Source organism: Camellia sinensis, unplaced genomic scaffold, assembly GCF_055761805.1.
Source record: "Camellia sinensis isolate YWXY unplaced genomic scaffold, ASM5576180v1 Unanchor3, whole genome shotgun sequence".
Taxonomy (NCBI): Eukaryota; Viridiplantae; Streptophyta; class Magnoliopsida; order Ericales; family Theaceae; genus Camellia; species Camellia sinensis.
Genome location: NW_028129178.1, coordinates 19,264,727 through 19,282,962, shown reverse-complemented (window position 1 = coordinate 19,282,962; position 18,236 = coordinate 19,264,727). Strand labels below are relative to the sequence as shown.

At 31.5% G+C, this 18,236-nt stretch overlaps 1 long non-coding RNA gene across 2 annotated transcripts; it reads right to left on the bottom strand.

Moving 5' to 3' along the window:
- Positions 1 to 13,234: 13,234 nt before the first annotated feature.
- LOC145816229 (uncharacterized) lies at positions 13,235 to 17,335 on the bottom strand. 2 transcript variants are annotated; one of them, XR_014358669.1, is made up of 7 exons: positions 17,104 to 17,335; positions 16,215 to 16,285; positions 15,524 to 15,623; positions 15,348 to 15,423; positions 15,147 to 15,238; positions 13,799 to 14,041; positions 13,235 to 13,641 (listed from the first exon to the last, which is right to left on the bottom strand). It is a non-coding gene; the product is annotated as an uncharacterized LOC145816229 (long non-coding RNA). The 2 variants fall into 2 exon arrangements; XR_014358668.1 differs by lacking the exon at positions 17,104 to 17,335 and having other exon boundaries at positions 16,215 to 16,453.
- Between the last annotated feature and the right edge of the window lie 901 nt (positions 17,336 to 18,236).

Sequence of the window (18,236 nt, the reverse complement as noted above, 5' to 3'; positions counted from 1 at the left end):
AAAATATTAAACTAAGGTTATTTTGCTATTAGCGGTGTGTGCTGGATATTTCAAGAATTTTTTTTTTTTTTGTCCTTAATGCATTAAAATTTTATTGTGAAAGGGGGAGGTTTGACCAAATTCCCATATTTTTACCTCTATGTTCAAACATATATGTCCTTATATTTGAACATATCTATTCAATTTATTTTAATAAATCTCTCCCAATATTTCTAATCTATTAGTTCGAATTATTTTAATATTTTAAACCTATCTATCCAAAATTTATCTATCTTAGTATTTTTACTTATCTGTTCACATTATTTTAATCTATTTGCCTCCATAATTTGGACAAATAGGTACCATAAGCTTTAAATATATATATATATATATATATATATATATATATATATATATATATATATATCATTTATGATGTTAAAACTTGAATATATCATAATTTCACTGTAATATCCCAAAATAAATAGACATATTACTCCATCATAATATTCTTTAGAGATGCAGAATCATAACTTCTTGTGTAATTATCTGACATCCACACATGCAGTTCCTTTTACTTAAACAGAGTTTAACTACTTGTTTCATTACATTTCTTGAGTTTACAATATGAAACTAATTGACATAATCGAGTCAAATATATATATATATATATATATATATATTTTCAGTCTTATTCAAGATAATGCCTTAGAGGCTACTAATTTCCAAGGCCTTGCCTAGATTACAAGTAAATGGTTTTCTAACCCACATAAATGTAGCTCTAGGCTTATAACAAATAAGCCAACAAAAGATTGTGCTCCCAAGACTATTCTTCACGCCTCTACTTTGGCAAGATCACAACAGCTTTTTCTGTAACAAAATCTACTAGGGGTGAGCACAAAGCCCAGTAGAGAATTTTTAACGAAGTATATATATTTTATACAGTCTCATAAGATGGATGCACATGCCATGCCATGCTAAAAAAGATACGTTTTCTCTTTTGATAGTCTTATGCACAATGCCTGTCAAAAAAAATGTATATGTATAATTAATCCAATGATATCCATGTAACAATAAAGAGTGGTAGCTTGTCTTATGCAATGATATCCATGTAACAATAAATTGTATGGAGTTTGGTTGTTTTGTTTTTCTGGTTGGGTGTTGTTCTGTTAACTTGTTTGTTTTTCTTGTTGGGTGGTATCTCACCATCCTCTGGACTGCTTGTTGGAAGTCTCTTCCCTACTTTGTTGATGTGTTTCATCTGTTTTGTTGATTTTCATCAATAAAGTTAATCTTCTTTACTGATCAAAACAAAAAAAAAGAAAAAGAAAAAACAATAAAGAGTGGTAAATACGACTCAGGCAAACCCCCAAGGCTATCGGCTTCTAACCGAAGGGTTTAGGCATCCACATGCGCATGTTTCTGGTCTTGTATCAAGGACATTCAAGGCAACTTAATTCTCAGGCTAGACCCCCTAACACGACTTCCTATCGTATTTATCTCAAAACAGTTCATTAACAACATTTGTTCCACAAAATCATTTTCATTAACAACAATTGTTCCACAAAACCATTTTCATTAACAACATGTGCTCCACAAAACCATTTTCATTTCAAAATTAATCTCAACAATGCCAGTTCAAAAGAAAAACAATAAGCACGAAATGAAATGCCAGTGTAATGAATAATGCTTGGGACCCCCTTTTGGGGGTCACCCCCTCACCCCCCTTCGCCACGTGGCGGGTGGTGATTGGAGGAGCAAGAAAAAAAAGAAAAAGAAAAAGAAAATGTAACCAATGAGAGAGAGGGGGGGTCAAAGGGGGTGGGTGGAAAAGGGGGGATGAATCATTGTTGCAATGTAATATATGTCTATATTAATGCCTTGGACTTTCTCAAAATTTTTCAATACTTTCTCATTTCATTCACACAATGTTCCATGGTGATCAAGTTCCACATTTCTATCCAATATGTATGCAATATATATTCCAAGAGATATAAAAATATATATATCATCAAATACATTTCTTTTCTCTTTAAACCAAATAAATTTCAACATGAAAATCATCATTTCCAATCTTCATCCTTTCAAGATGAGTATAACAACATACTATTCATTATTTTTTTAATACCAACTTCTCTCTTACATGGGATTTCAACAATAGGGATAAATATAACAATTTCCTCATCATTTCTCAAAAATGGATCTCAACAATTCATGATTTCACAAAATCCTAACTTTTCTCCAAATTTCCAAAATCTAAGGCTCCGTTTGATTCCAAAGGAAAAAAATTTCAAAACACTTTTCAAAATTCATAACTAAACACATAACTCAAAATTACACAAAACTCAATTCAAAAATTAATTTCAGAACTCATAACTAAACACACAACTGAAAACTCTGTTGATGATGTAGTGTTGAAGATGGTTAGTGATGAAATTGTTAAATTATTTTTTATAAAAAATCTAAAAAAATAATTTCTATATTTAAAAAAATATCTAAAACAAATATAATTTATTTTTTTATTTTTTATTTTTGAAAATAATAGGTTGCAATTGAAGAAAAAAAAATCACTGTTTCGGTCAACCGACTGGACGTCTGAGCAGACGACCAGGTAGACCTAATTTGTCTTTTTCAAAATTCAAAATTCAAAATTCAAAATTCAAAAACACATTTCAAAACATTTTTCAAAACTCATAACCGAATAAATTTTTTTCATTTCAAAACTCAACTTACAATTCCATACTCAAATCACAACTCCAAAACGAGAATCACAATTCCAAAACTAAACCAAACGCGACCTAAGTTTTTACAAAAGAAAAATTGAGTTTCTCTTTTTGAAAATTTTTATGCAATTAGAAACTCCAACTATCACGCAACTCATATTTTTCATCGATACAACTTTTTCCTCAAAATTCCTCAAGCAAGGGTTTTCACAAAATTAAGACTTCCTCACTTAAAAAAGTTTTTGCTCAAGAAACCACCAAAACATTCTCATAGTTCATAAATTAAATGATTTGAAGAAAGATTTGAGAAAACCCCTCTTTGAGCAAAACACATTCTCATAAAAATCAAATCTTAATTCAATACACTCGAAACAATATCAAAATGGAGAAGATCTGTCTCCATTTTTATTTGTATTTGTATTTTTAGAGTTAGAGGGTGAAAATCACAATAAGATAAGTTATGAGTGTCCTGTATTTCTATTTCTATTTTTACTCCCACATTATTTTGGTTCTAATTTTTTGAATTTAATTTTTTTATATATATTTTTTATTTTTAGTGACTTTTTAAAATATTTTAAATAATTTTTTTACTTTTTAAATGTACCTAACATAGGTATACTTAAAAAGTAAAGTAGTTGTAAAAAAAAAAAAAAAAAAATTTAAAAAATCAATAAATACACAAAAATACAAAAATATACTAAACTTTCGTATTTTTTTAATATTTAATAAAATTTTCAAATATTGTATTTTTAATTATATTTATATTAAAAGTGCATCCAAAAATTTGCTTAAAATGTTTTTTTAAAAAAAATCACTAAAAACAAAAAAAAAAAAGAAAGGAAAAAAAATCAATTTTTTTAAAATTCAATTTAAAAAATTGGAACCAAACAAGGGGTTAATGCCAAAAAAAGAGACAGAAATTACATAACGGTGGTGCTACATGCACTAATTATTATACACACTAATGTACTAACTAGCATTATGATATCATTAATAATCGCATTTATTATATAAATTAAAAATATTAAAAATCTCTAAAATTATATCATATCATTTATTAGTACACTAATATATATATATATATATATATATATATTAATTAATGCGTATAACATTATTCATTACATAAACAAAAACAGGAGTTACTTATAATTAATATGTATATGTTCAAAAACAGGAGTTACTTATAATTAACAATAATATTAGAGGGTCATAATTTTTATGGCCACAATGATTAAAAACTGTCAAAACGACGTCGTTTTGGCATGTTTTGCACAAAAAACAATATCGTTTTGACAATTTTAAGCCATTGTGACTACAAAAATTGTGACCCTAAAACATTCTCTTATAATTAATATGTATATATTCATTAACGAGGTAACAGCTTTACAATCACAGTGATCTGATGTAGACTACATGTAACATGATGGTGATTAGATTAGGTGGTAAATTGAAACACAAATCAGTAGGGATTGCCATCACTAATTTGGTACCATTAAACTATCACTAATAAGGTAAAAAAAAAAAAAAAAACAAAAAAAAAAAAAAACACACATACAGTAATACAGTGAATGAGACCCACTACCACATCATTAATGCCACTTCTCAATCACTTTTAAACACATATATCACCTACGTACGCAGTAACTTAGAAAGCCCATCACATGATGACGCTAGTACTACACCAAAAAGAAAAAAACAGAAAAGGAAAAGAAGAGTCTAATAAATAGTGAATCCCAATCTGGAGGCATATTTGACGAGGTTGCTCATCTCCTCCTCAGTAATGAATCCGTCACCATTGCCATCAGCATGGTGAACAGCGCATCGAGCTCTCAAGCCGCTGAAACACAAACCCAGGCTTCGGAAGGCTACCTTCAGCTCTTTCCTGCTGAGCTTGCCATCTCCGTTGGTATCATATCTCTTTAGGACACCCTTCAGCTGCTCCTCAGTCAGGGGGAAACTGGCACCTTTTGGTTGATAGAAAGGCATTTTCTTACTTACTAGTTTCAGTGTTTGTGGATGGAGAGGTGGGTTTTGTATTGTTGTGTTGTGTTGTGCAACTAGGAACCAAGAAAGAGTTGTCTTCTCATAGTGAAACAAAGTGGCGGGTGTGGGACAGATTGAAGCCAAAATCGTTTTTACTTAAAAAATAAAAGTAAAATGAAGGGAGTTTTACCCATAAATCTTATTTCATCTAGTTGTATTATGGGAATATGGTGTCATCATATTCTGGAAGTATCAAATAATTTTTCCTTAGGTATATAGTAGAATTTATGTGCTTGTTTGGTTTGTTTTTGGAAGAATTGTTTTTGAAAAAAATTTAGAAGAGTTGTTTTAAAAAAATTTTTTGGTTTATTTGGTTGTATATTTTGAAAGTAGTTTTGGAGTTTGGGAGTTTGAGACGATTTGATATTTTGTTGTAATTAAGTAGATGTGTGTAAGAGAAAAAATGATTGAGAAGGAGAGATGAGAGAGAAAAAGTGATTGATTGATGTGTAAGAGAAAGAAAGTAATTTTGAAATTTTTTTGAGGAAAATCTCAAACCAAACAATTTTTTGGAAATTTTTTTTTCTAAAACTCATCTCTAAAACTCAAACCAAACATACCCATATGTTTCAAACTTTAAAATTTTATAACTTTCGATGTATACATTTGTTTTTGATAAAAATTATATTTTTAAAAATTACCCAACGATCTCTATCAAATAAGATTTCAATTGAATATAAAATTATGCAAAATGAAAAATATATATCAAAACGTCTCACTTTTTTGAATTTGAAAATGTGACTTTTGAAATTTCACATTTTTAGAAATGTTTTTAAAATTACACATAGTTTATGATTTGAAAAAAAATTAAATTTAAATTTCTAAGGTGAAACTTCACATATTCAAAATGTAAAGAAATAAAAATAAATTTCACAGTTCCATATTAAATCCTAAAGATATTTCATAAATATAAAAAATACTTAAATTATCTGAATTTTCACAGTTATTATGAATAAAACTAATGCGATTTTCACACTTGATATGAATAAAATTAATGTGAATTTTTTTTTTTTTGAAGTGTGAAAATTTATATCTTCAATGAATGAAAAAATTAGAATATTTGAAAACTATGAATATTTTGAAAAGTGTGAACATTCATACCAATTTTTATACTTTTTTAAAAATTCACAATATTTAATTTATTGAGAATATTCATATTCATAATAATTATATATTTTCAAAATTTCACACTAAAGAGATTCCAATTATAATCTAACTATAGTGATTTATTTATTTTTTATTTTTTTGAAAATGTAGATTTTGATATAATATTATATATAATAAAAATAAATAAATCATATTGTGGAAGATAAATTAAATTAGATATTCTAAAGAAATCTTCTCCTATAATTAAGTTGCATGATGAATTGGAATTCTATTGCCAAATTTAGATACACATTAAAAAAGGACTTCTTTTTTTTTTGGGTCCTTTTGAAAGCTATGAGACCAAATGGAATTATAAATTATCAAGTAGATCAAATGGAATACAGCTTTAGTTATGAAATTTATATATAAAAATTCCAAGAAAAAAATGTGAAATAGAAAAGTAATTGGTTGGAGATAAGGGGAACTAACTTTGTTCGTTCTTTTTGGTGGACAAGTGCTCAATAGAACCATCTCTCCCTACTCTAGTGTGAGCATCTTATGCAACTTTGTGCTTAAGAGCATTGCTATTAAAATTTAAAATTTAAACTTACTTTTCAAATTTAATAGTGTAGTAATCAATTAAAATATTTAAGATAATACTCTCTATCATATCTTTCTTAATCATTAACTGATCATATTATTTAAATATCATTAAATCTAAAAAATGAGTTCAAAAAATGAGCTTACATGCCATTTTCTTTAAGGTTAAGCTAAAGGAAAAAGCTAAAAAAAAGATAAACTTGATTGAAAAAGTTGAAAGCTAATCTATTTAACAAATAATATCTCGAAGCGTATAATCTAGTCAAAAGATGCAAATATAAAGATGATACTTTTGTAGTGATAATTATTTAATAGTGTCGAAGTGCCTCGTGGTTTTATGTTTATGGTATTTACTGTAATTTCTCATTAAAAAAATATATATTATATAGATAGTATAGCAATCCCGGGTTTACCCTTGTTGTACAGTGATCCGGACATGTGTCCGTGGATGTTGGTAGTTGGTTATTATCGTGTTTACATTCCTTTTTCTTCATATTTGAGTTATAGGATGTGTTAGGCAGGTTTGTTACAGGTTGGTTGTGTTCGGGAGCCTAGTGTTGCTGCCCAGAATTTTGGACCTTCGCTCGAGCGAGGAGTTGGTCGCTCGAGCGAGAGTGGGGTTCGTGTTTGGTGGGTCGAGCCAGAGTGGCTCGCTCGAGCGAGCGGTTGCACCTGGTTCTGGACCTGAGAGTTGTCTTTCTTGGCTCGAGCGAGCTTCCTTCGCTCGAGCGGTCTGGGTTTTTCTTCGCTCGATCGAGAACTTCTTGGCTCGAGCGAAAGTTTTCTGTGTCTGGTCGCTCGAGCGACCAAGCCTTCGCTCGAGCGAGCGTGTTTTATATCAGCGGACAGTAGCGATTTTAAACATCACTTTTTCACTTTCTTTTTGATCCAAAGCCTAAATCCGAGACTCTCTCTCTCTACACTTGTATTCTCTCTAAGATTTGATCTCCCTAGGGTGTGGATCTAGCCTAGGGCCTTTGTTAAAAAGATAGAGGGTGTTGAGAGTTTCGATTTAATCTGAAAAAGTTTGGATTTGGAGCAAGTGGATCTTCGAGTCTTCATCTCCTTTTTGGCTAAAACTTCAAGGTAGGGATATCCTACTCCTCTCTATGGATTTTGTCTTTAAATTTTGGTATTTTGAGATGTTGGGCTTGGTTTGGTAATTTTGTGAAAGTTTGGGGCTTTTGTGTAATTTTACAAAAGTTAGGGTTTTATTCATAATAAACCTGGATGCATGTTTGGCATAGAGAAATTGAATAAATGTTGAATCATTGATGAAAATGGGACCTAAGGGTTGAAATGGTAATTATGGATAACGACCTAATTACATTGTTTAATTAATTGGGATAATTAATTGTGAGAAATGAGGAAATGAAATGTTGATTGAATATCCATTTGTGCATTTATTTTCTGTTTCGAAATAACTGCTTTGGGCTATCGGTGGAGGATAGTCGTGATTGTTGTAGACAATGCATGATGATTAGGCAAACTGAAACTAATCAATGAAATGTGTCGTGGAACTTGACAGTTGATAGAATACATTAACTGTATGTATTGGGTGATTGTATATAGAACCATTGTGTTTGTATACGTTATATGTAGAGGAGGAGATAGGGGATGTACTCCGCGGTTTAGGGGAAGATAGGGGATGTACCTCTAAACCGGATAGTGTTGGGAGAAGATAGGGGATGAACTCCGTAGATACAGCTCATATGCTTGTCTAAAGAAGTGAAGATAGAGCTTATATGCTTATCTTTGTAATGTGTGGATATAGCTTTTATGCTTATCTGTGGATATTGTTGTTATACATATCTGTTGTAGAATGTGGATATAGCTTATTTGCTTATCTGAGAATGTGGATATTGTTGTTATACATATCTGTTGAGCATGTGGGTAGTGCTTATATGCCTATCTATTGAAAAAGGGGAAATGAAAAGTAATTGGGACTTGTAAGTCGTTTGACATAAATATATGATTTATGTGATTGTATCAGAGTTGGCCATCTATCAATTGCTAATATTTTTGTCATTGTTCATGGTTGGTTTAGTATATTTCTACTGGGCTGTGGCTCACCCTATATGGGAATATCATTTTCAGGTGCAGGAAGCATGCCACCTCCAAGGACATAGCTTGGGAGGCTAGAGGCGGACATGTTTTGTCGTTTTACTTTTGATGTATTACATGTAACTTCAAGCCAAGGGCTTTATGTGTAAACGAGCTAGTACTCTTTTGTTGTAACCAAGTGTTAACTTGGAAAGCTGTAAGCCCGTAGGGCATTTTGTTTTGATGTTAACATGTAATACTTATGTAATGGAACTCTAATGAATAAAGGAATGTGGTTAGTTTATATGTAAATGCATGTCTTATCTAATGGGTTTAATGTTGTTATTTTGAGGGCGTTACAGATAGTGTCACGTGATATTTTGAGAGTATTAATTTTATTTTTTTCTCTTTTAGGCTTCATTTGGGAACAAGTTTTTTTAGATTCTCTTATGTCCCTTTATCTCAAATTTTGATTGCCTCCTATTATTAAATAAACACATGATTGCATGCTGAGCATTGCAGTAAAGTATTGGCTACATGCATTTTCGAAAGCACACATAAAAAAGGCAGCAAGATTAGCCTTTATTTTCTTTCCATCTTTCTTTGGGAAGAGCGTGGGGAAGGAGAAGATAATTCAAGAGACAAAAATACTTCTTATCAGATGATCATGAAACATTCCAGTAATCAAAAGCAAACATCACAAAGTAAACACTATCTATAATGAGTGTGGATGCTAAATTGTGGATGATCTACTAGAGCATCTTTAATATGGTTTGGTAAAATATTTGTAAGGTAAAAAATTGGGCAAGACCTTTCTAAAAACCATCTCTAATGGTTAAAGTAAAAAATTTAGTCAGACCTTTCTAAAAACCATCTCAAATGGTTTGTCATTTTTCTTGCCAAATTATAGAATTGTCAAAATTTGGCAAAGCTATTTCTCTTTACTTCTTTTATTCACTGCAACAAATAAGAGTTTTAGAGACAGAATGTTTTGGTCTCTAAAAGTGAAAATTTTGTTGCAAAAGACAGTTAGGGACCAATTTCTATTGTTATGAGGATGGTTGCTAAAAGGTTGTCCCGAAAAATAAAAAATAAGGCTTTTAGCGACAAAATTTTGAAAATGTCACTAATAAATAGACTTTTAGGGGCAAAATAATTTGGTCTCAAAATGGTTTATTTTTTGAGACAAAATTTGGTCCCAAAAGGATAATAATTCATCGCTAATATCTAATTTTTGTTGCTAAAAATATAATAACGATACTTTTCATCAAAAAAATATATATATTTGGCCCTTAAAAAATAATTTTGTTCCTAAATTTTGGTCTCTAAAATCTTAATTTTTTGTAGTGATGATAGGCACTTACAAATTATATTTCATTTGCATTTTATGAAAAAAAAAATTAAAGAAATATGATTTGTACCATTAGAGCATGATTGCCAAATTAGAACATTAGTAATGTTGAATTGCCAAAATGATATGCCAAAGTCAAATTTTGGCATGTCAGAGCATCCGCATCAGCTTCAGCTAGCTTCAGCAAATTTTAAGTCAAATTATAACTGAAAAATTCATTTTCATATTTTAGCTAGTCACCCACTTCATCAAACTCTCTATTTTAATTCAATCCTATTAAAATATTTGTTATTCTTTTTTTTTTATATAATTAAATTGATGACCTATCAACCAAACAATTCTTATGTTTTACAAAAGATAAAACTGGAGGAAATGTAAAAAAAAAAAAAAAATTTGCCGTTGACCGGTTGACCGGCGGGTTGACCGGCCGGACGTCCGAGCGGACTTCCAGGCGGACGTCCAGTTACGCCCAAATCGTGTGTTGTAGCGATGAACAGTTCCTCGCTTTATCAGACGAGTTACTGTAGCAAATTTAACAAAAAATTAATTTAACAAAAATTTGTTGAGACTGATGAAGGAATGATTTGATGATTTGTTATTTATATTTTAACTTTTTGTTAATTTAAAGATATTGATACTAATGCTCTCATAGTATCAAAATGTCAAAATTTGACGATTCTCTTCTAAAGGGCAGATGTTGTTTCTTTGATTTGGTTTTATTTATTTATTTTTTTTTAAAACAAAAAAACAAAAAAATTGACAAATGACATTTGTGGGATCCATCAAAAGAGACAGAGGAAAGAAATTTAACTTTAACATTGTGCTTTTGATAGCAACCATTAAAAATGCCAATGCCAAGTCTTGTCAAATGATTATATGTAACATAAATTAATGACTAGATTCTACCCATCATATAATGCTGCTCCTCCCCATACCTTATTGTTATGTATGAAGAAGAATATGAGGATTTAATAATGGACATGCCTATAGCTTGGTGCATCCATCAACCAATGTCTTCTTTGAATGTACTTCTTCAAAGATGCTTCCTACCCAGCTCTAATGGACACTTTTTGCTAATCTATACTTCCCAAGCTAGTTTGTATAAGGGATTTCAATATATGACATACATGATTCTATTGTGCTTGGTTGAGACATTTGGGGAGGGATTTAGAAAGAGAAATGAAAAAAGTGTGTGAAATTAAGTGAAATATAGGTATATTTTATTCACATTTCACCAACCTTTTCCATTTACTTTTCTAAATTTCTCTTTAAATCCCTCAACCAAACACAACATTAAAGAATAGAGCATCATAGAAAAGAGAGATCATATTTCTTTTAGTTCTCTTGACCCATGCTTTGTGCTATTTATCCATTTGCTGGAGTAAACTTTTACTCATTTTCATCTCTATAACATATATTACTAGAGAGAGCACAATTTTCTCATCCTTGCACTCGATTACGATTGTGGGTTGAATAATTATACAAATACTAACAATCTTACTAAAATTTTTACTAAAAATGCAAGTGGACAAATGTGAATGGTTATAAAAAAAACAATGATATTTAAACACCCATTGATATTTAGACATGTATTGTTTTAGTGAAATTATTAGTGAGAGTTTAAGTAGATGTAGTATACTCTTTTTACCCAGATAAAATTGTCAAATAGTCAAATAGAAAACTAAATAACCAACTTCTCAAAATGATTTAAAGGAGAATTGAAAGAATGTAAAGAAGGTCTCTAACCTGGTCAATTGGAAAAAGGCATCAACCGTCAAGGCTTATTGGGTGGGCGGGGTGGGTGTCTGGAAATCAGGACAAATTGAACCTTTGAATATGAATCTACTTTCTAAATGGTGGTGGAGATTTGCAAAAGAAATGAACGTTCTTAGGAGAAAAATGATACAATATTGGAGGTCGGTCAGAATGGATGGTGTTGAATAATCTATTTGTTAAATTTGGGAAACAGACTGAATATCAAGTTTTGAATCTTGGCAAGTTCTGTGTACCATAAAAACACTAGTCTACGTCCACAACTAAAAAAGGCAAAAGGAAAAAATGAAGTGCATGAATCTTGGCAAGTTAGGAAGATTCTGGAAATATTATGGTTACACAATCTTAAAATGAAAAAATTATTAGAAAAATCTCAAGTATTGGCATGTCTCAGCTTGAATTTTTTATTTTTATTTTTTATTAACTGGTTTGAAATACCACCATGTAAGTTGTACCACATGGTAATGTATGCTATTTCGTAAATGACTAATTTGTAAGATTATTCTTTAATTTATTTATTTATTTATGGCTTTGTTGGTTATAAGGATGTACGCATAGCACTTCGGGGTTGATAAGTCTAAACATGTAGTGGCAAAAACAACTTGTAACAACCCTCACTTTGTCTTAGTCATGCTCACGTGCATTTGTATGATCTTTGTCTTACTTAAACTTGTATTTTTCGGACCTTGATTTGTTTTGTCTAAGTGTTACTTGCATGCTTTGTTCCTTACTTAGTATGCGTTAAGCCTAGGTCACACCTTTGAACATCTTGCACCTAGGACCACCTTGAAACCACTTTGGTTGACCTCCACCTTCACCCTGGCATATTGGCCGAGATGTCATCATCTAGGCCGAGGTGTGCATCACCTAGGCCGAGATGTGCATCATCTAGGCTGGGATGTTACACTACAAGAAAATGCATTTTTGGCGACTAAAGTTTTAGTCGCCAAAAGTAAGGATTTTAGTCGCCGAAGCCTTTTCCCGACTAAATATTTTGGTCGCTAGATTTGTCGCGGGAACACGGTCGGGGAAGGTTTTGGCGACTAAAAAAAATTTAGTCGCCAAAAGTCCTATAAATGGCTACTAATGTTTTAGTAGGGAAAAGTACGAGGTATTGGCGACTAAATATTTTTTAGTAGCCAAAAATCATAAATTGGCGACTAAATATTTAGTCGCCAAAAGTTTCCAAATAAAATTAATTTTATTTTTAGCGACTAAAATTTTTAGTCGCCCAAAGTATCATTTATTATTAGCTACTAAATATTTAGTAGCCAAAAAAAATTAATTTTCATTTTTTTTTAGCTACTAAACTATTTAGTCGCTTAAAGTCTCATATATTTTTTACTACTAAATTTTTAGTCACCAAAAATTCTTTAGTTTGTTTTTGGCTACTAAATTTTTAGTAGCCAACAAGTTTTATTTAGTTTTTTTGGCTACTAAACATTTAGTCACCAAAAACTTTATTTAGTGTTATTTTTTTTTATTATTATTATTAATTTCTGCACAATCTGTATTTATTTCGTGCAACCTGCACCCTGTATATAAACAAAACAATACATATGTCTATTCCTATTTCACTTTCAACCATCCAAAAATTTGGTCTTGTAACATCAAATTCGATACAAACCAAATATAATCCAACCCAAAATAATAATTCCATACAAATAGATAATCATACAAAAATGATGTCCTCCGTATACAAAAAAGAAATATCCACTTTGTGAACTATAGAAGTGAAACATAATCCACATCTGATTCACAAATCATTTTACTGTAGACAACAAATACCATAGGCCTGCTAATTTTCATATCACAACTACCAATCTATCATCCCAATGAGTAAATCAACTGAGAAAAAACACTAATAAAAAGCACAAAAGACTTAAAGGCAGAAACCATGTGGAATCTTTAATCAATCTTTTAATAAAGCCGAAGGATGGAGGAAACAGATAAAAGCACATAATAATCTCTTCCCGCTGCAACAACACCAACCCATTTTGGTTTCTGTCAATAGGTCCTCAAAACAGAGCAGAGCACACCCTGCAAAGAATTAAATGACAAGTCAAAAAACAAATTATATCACTACTACCAAAGTAGCAAATTTTAATTCATTTGATGTAATATTATATATATATATATATATATATGTGTGTGTGTTTATGCTAATAGCATAGACACAATGAATAGAGAAGTCTACTTGCAATTAGTGCCATCAGCATTTTCAAACTTTCAAGGCAGCTTTGTGAACCATAGTTTCCTTGTGGATTTGGTGGCAACTCTTCTCCACAAGGTCAAGCAACTTCTCCAAGTTCATAGCCCATGAATTCAAAATGTCATTGCTGTCCTTTGCTGCCTGGAAACAGACTATACCCATTGGCCGATCAATTTTTGCTACCAGCGCTTTAGAGACAACCATCTCTGAAAGATGCTTCTCAACTTCCTGAGAAAGAGAGACAAATATGTAACTCTTCATAAAACACATGGATTCAGATACATGCAACATCACAACAATCAGCAACAAGATATGAAGAATATTGTCATACACAGGTGTGTCAACCCAAAAAAAAACTATTGCAGCAAACAAACTTGAAGTGCAGTATGCAGTAATCCAATACAGAGGTAAAGGAATTAAAACAAGCACCCTCCAGATAAGATTAATAATAGCTCCCATTTTAAAGGGTTCTGCTTTTCTTTTTCTTTTTTTTGTTCCTCTGTTTTGTATTTTTTATTATTATTTCCCTTCGCATTGTGGGGGGGGGGGGGGGGGGGTTGTTGCAAAACTGGCAGCCTGCCCTTAAGGAACAGTATGGAAAAGCTTAATAGTAAGTACTAGTTGTTTGAGATAGTATAATTGTCAATAAAAAGTTATATATCACATGTGATGTTTTATACTATGTATCATCTAATACAATATAAACAAAAGAATAGGAGTATAAATTCATTGTTCTTAAATGAGGGAATTTCAAATTATTGACCGCAACAAATATCAAATAGGCCTAACAAAAAGCTGAAAATAGGAAATCAAAAGAAGAGAGTGCGTTTTAAAGAAAAAGAGAAAAATAAAAAGAGTACACAAATTCCTGTATAGGGCAATAGAAACTCAATAGAATCAAAGACATTAGCAGGGTAACTAATTTCCATAGATAGAAATAGTATTTTGCAAAATGTAGCTTCAATATGCACACGCTAAAACATAACACTTGCACAAGATTAATAGATGTCCAAAGGCTATGAGCATGGAGAGTTTAAGAAGAGTATCGAAGTACCAGTTATTTCACCGATCCCTAAAACATCATGGTGGTAGATATTACACATTTTGGTAATGATTAGTTTATTGGTGCTATCTCCAAGGTGAAATTCTCTATCCTAATCACTGGCAAAAGGAAAGGGTTTTTTTTCTCAAGTTCAAGGGATTTTAAGCAACTATGCCCACTTCTCTTATTCTAGTCATGGAGGTGTTACCAGTTGTGAGGTGTGTTGAAGACGGAGGTACACTGAGGAGATTCATTGTGGGGGATAGAGGAGAATTAGTATTAGTTTCTCACCTGCCTTTCTGTCATGTTATTTTTTGTGGAGCAGAAGAATGGCATCTTAGATTTCTCACTAGTGCTGATGTGTTTTATTGAAGTTGTTTGACCTATGAATAACATGCGCAAGGTGAATTGATCCCAATGGGATGATTACAAAAAGAAGAACCTGAAACATATTATGAGAATTTCTATTTTTAAGAGAGGAGTTTGGTTTACAAAAGCTCCTTAGATGAAACATATTATGTTTAGACTGCCGCTGTATTGCAATCTTTCCCTTCTTACAATTGATAACCTGGAGAAGTGTGAGAATTTCTTTATTAGATAGTCAAAAAAAAGGAAAGCATTTTCTTTTCTTTTTTATCTCTAAGGAAGCACAAGTTAAGTTTCTTTACCGGTATCCACTTAGCTGGCTCTTTTCTCACAGAGGGAATCTCATATATTGCCTTGTAACAGCGACATATTTCAAGGTAATCATTGCTGTGTGAGTAGTACCTTCATATACAAGAAATTGCAACAAATTAAATCCAAAAAATTTGGGCAAAAAACAAATACGTATACAGCTTTCATCTGAAACTGCTCTAACATGTCTACATTGACATGGTTTTCATGAATCATTTTCTAGGTCTATTTGAAAAACTAGTGAGAAATCAGTATCACCATAAAAGGTACAAGTCAAGTATCTGGGTCCTGCCATCTGCCATCGACTCTGCTGCTTTAGACAGTTACTGGATTAAGGTTCTTACCACTAATTTATAAGAATCTCTGTAATGAGGGTAACGCTAGAATTTTCTTTAATTAACTGAAAGAAAACCTTGCTTCTTTTTATCACAACCAAAGAAAAAAGATGCAAAATGTGCCCAATATTTAGCAAATTAGAGATCTTTATGTCTCAATAAAATTATACCACAACCTATTATTGGGTGTCTTTTACAAAACATTCCATCAAATCGTAACATATATATACATAAATTTTTTTAAAAATAAATAAAACCTTGAGAAATTTGGGATCTAAAACCAGAGTTTTGTTGACTATATATGGTTGAATCTAGGAAAGAGGCATTAGTTTGAGAAAGGAAAATAAACCTGAGATATGTGAAGCTTTACTCCCGGATCAAGTTGGCAAGTGTATTGTGAGCCAGGTTTGACTTCAATCCCTGTAAAATAAAACAAAATAAAATAAGGAAATGATATAGAAGATCATTTTCTAAACCCACTTTCTAGAGCACACAAGACTAGCATCATGATGTCCCATTGAAATCAAAACCAATTTGATGCATTTTGATGTCCCATTGAAATCCCCTTCCATGATAAGACCAAGAAAAAATAATAATAATAATAATAATAATAATAATAATAAAATCCACTTCAAATATCTTTAGCTCTTTGACCCACTTTAGTGCGTATTCGGCTCTAACTCCCTCCTTACGGGTCCGAATTACATTCCGTCAGTTCTCACAAGTCCTATTTGTCATGGGGAAACTGTCCGTGTGAGTCACACGGTGGTTCAGGGGCTGTTATGAATTTTCGCCCCCAAAACGCTTTTTTTCGACTAAGTTTAATGCATTTTCGACTCTAACTCCCAAACTACGTGTGCTAATTACATTCTTTCTGTTGTCACAGGTCCTATTTTTGACGGGAAAGGTAGCCGTGACATCCGTACAGTCGTTCGGGGGCTGATTCGCATTTTTGCCCCCTTAACGCCCTTTTTCGGTTAAGTTTAATGCATTGTTGTCCTATTGGAATTCAAGTGGAAATCATTTTCTGAACTCAAAATTTTTAACTAGCAAAAGGCTTTTCAATGGAAAAATTTTCACTGTGGGGAGTATGTAAACCAATCAAGTATAGCAACCATTTGAGTCAAAATCAAAGCCATAAATGCACACCCACAACCATACAAACAACACCAATAGTTGTTCCTCATTAAGAACGTGGATAACATATCTATCCCACAATCCACACCTTAAAGCCTTACCACTAATAGCAGTTCCCACCATCATTTTGTGAGGGCCCAATTCCAATCCACTATTATAGAAAGAAACAAGAAGGCAACATAATTAATATCATATCTTCATACAAAGAAATACAATGACAACATAATTAATGCTTCATCACTCTTGCAACTGCAACTCTATTTCACTTTTCTGGCATAGATTTTCCATAGATTTTCCATCTCACAGAATTTAAACTACTAAATGCAGTTTGAAAGTAACTGTACATGACAAAGTACAAGCATTCATCTCTTCCCATATCAGCATGAATTATTTCACCAAGACAGCTTCAAATTAATAGTTAGCTGGAAGCAAAATTGCAGATTCCATAAATTTGCCAAAGATTACTTCTACATGTGCTTCAACTAATAATTGCCTAGTGCCATGGCAAGAGTTCATGCTATCAAGCAACAAAAGTTTATCTTTCTTAATCAAAAATGATTCCCATGATGCCACATACCCGCAGATTTTATTTTTTATCTTTCTTAATCAAAAATTACCCAAACTTTTTATGCACATAAAAAATTTAACATGAATTCAATAATAATATTAAAAAAATCTTGAATTAAGAAAATCAGACATTCCAAAACAAATGAAGGCAACACCTAAACACTTGTACACAACTAAGTAACTTCCCTCAAAATCAAATTCACCAAACAAAAAGGACAAGATTCTATTGTTGATAATGTTATTGCCAACCAAATCACCATGATAATTTGTGATAACACATGGTTCCACCATCCATTAAAATTTTCCCATGGTACCACAAGTTTCTTCTTTTCTTTTCTTTTCTTTTTCTTAATCAGAAATGAGCCAGGTTTTCATTGCACACACAAATTTTAAATCAATTCAGTATGTTAAAAATGAATGAATTATGCACACAATAAAACAAATAAATTAACACCAACACCATTCATTACTTCTAACAGAATCAGTGAGAGCATCAGAAATTACCAACCACCAAAAAAATAAATAATAATAATTCAAACCAAGCTCATTGAGAAAAACAAAATCTAATTCAATTCTGACCCAGTTGCTTGAATTGAGTATGGTTTAATATATGAAAAAGGAAAAAAGACAAACAAAATATGGATATAAAAATTCAAAGAAAATCAAA